General features: G+C 46.0%; 1 pseudogene; it reads right to left on the bottom strand.

The window, feature by feature from the left end:
• LOC100450577 (MICOS complex subunit MIC19-like) lies at positions 1 to 1,384 on the bottom strand (annotated as a pseudogene).
• Between the last annotated feature and the right edge of the window lie 218 nt (positions 1,385 to 1,602).

The raw sequence follows: 1,602 nt of genomic DNA, 5'->3' as shown, positions 1-1,602 counted from the left end.
ATATCAGCCAAGGTTACCTTCATATTGATAAAAATACCTTATCTTGCTTGTAATCATAAACATTATTCCAGTAGAAGAGGTACATTTTCTCTTTTTGTCTTCTTGCCTGTATAATCACCATAATAAGTTAAAATGAAATAGCTCTTATATAATCAAAGGAGAAAAGAAAGAGAGACAAAACCAACATGCCACAGCCTAGACAATTCCATCCAGCACTGGTGCCTCCAGATCTGTTTTCTGGCTCTCTCCACCCAGCACTGCTGCCCCCAGATCTATGTTTTCTGGCTCTCTCCTCGCCCCACTCCAATTAATTTAGTCCCCCACCCCATCCTACTTTGTTAAGGTGGAGGTTCACCAAATGATGGGGCTTCTTCAGAAGAGAAACATTTTATGGTCAGTGGAAGTTGAATAGAAAGTGCCAAAAGGTGGAGAGGGCTGCCCTTCTCTTTTAATCATCATAAGAGGGTTTACTAATACTGAAGAGTGTCCTTTAATGACTGATCCCTGATCAAGGCTTTGGCCCTTCAAATTGCTGCCGTTGAAAATGTGAAATGATTCTGCTGAATCCATCCTTGGTGTCTCTCTTTGGTGGTGTTCTCATTAGTGGTCTTCTCTTCAAATGGGTTGTTTTCTCACTAGGAAAAAAAATGTTCCATCTCTGGAATTAACGTTGATGATGTTTTGCTCATTCTGGAAGTTTTTATCCTCCCTTCTCAAGCATGCTCTGTTTGGCATGATTGACACAGTTCATATACTGGGTGGCCAGAGCTGAGCATTTGAGGGTCTGGCGGGTGTTCTCACGGTGACACTGAAGAATTTTGGCCTGCAGATCAGCACAGACTGGATGAGACTCATACCGTTTGAACTTTGCTTCCACCTCTTCAGCAGCTTTCTGATATTGTTCAGTGGTGACTCTGTAGAACTCTGAGCTCTCCTCCTCCAGTCTAGCCAGCTGTTCTTCGTAGAATGCATCCTGCTTCTTTAGCACTGGGTCTTTCTCTTCCAGCTGCCTAGCCAGGTGCTTTGCCTTAGCGCGTTCCTCCTCACTAGATATCCTTTCCCAAAGTATGGCTCTGGTTAACTGCTCATTGGCAGCAGCCCTCTCTCGGTCCAGCTCTTTGGCTTGCTTTAGTCGTTTCTGATCTTCAGATTCTTTCTTGGCTTGCTCCAATGCCAGCTCCTCAGCTACTCTTCTTTTCAATTATTCATCAGAAACAGAGGCACCATAAGCACCAGAATACTGCTGAGACTTCGAATCAGATGGAGAGGACTCCTTCATTTGATCAATCACATTTTCCGAAAGCCGGATGCGCTTCACCACGGTGATGTTCTTATTCTTGTCCGCCTCGAAGGTGACCCGGTGGGTGCTGGTGGTCCCACTCATGTCTCCGGTTCCTGCCTCAGCGGAGACTTAGCGGGGAACCAAGAGCACTTTGGGGCCTCCGCGCCCACACGCGTGTGGAAGGGCCTGGATTCTTTTCTTGCACAGCGGGAGCAAGGCAATAATTTAGATTTTTAAGACTCCAGGAAAGTTTTCACAGGTCTTGCTTTATGGAAGCCTATGGAATTGGGCGCTGCCTAAATGACTGCGGGTCCTCCCGA

This window comes from Pongo abelii, chromosome 3 (assembly GCF_028885655.2).
Source record: "Pongo abelii isolate AG06213 chromosome 3, NHGRI_mPonAbe1-v2.0_pri, whole genome shotgun sequence".
Lineage (NCBI taxonomy): Eukaryota > Metazoa > Chordata > Mammalia > Primates > Hominidae > Pongo > Pongo abelii.
Note: the sequence above shows the minus strand (reverse complement) of the source record. Positions and strands in the feature narration are given on the sequence as shown.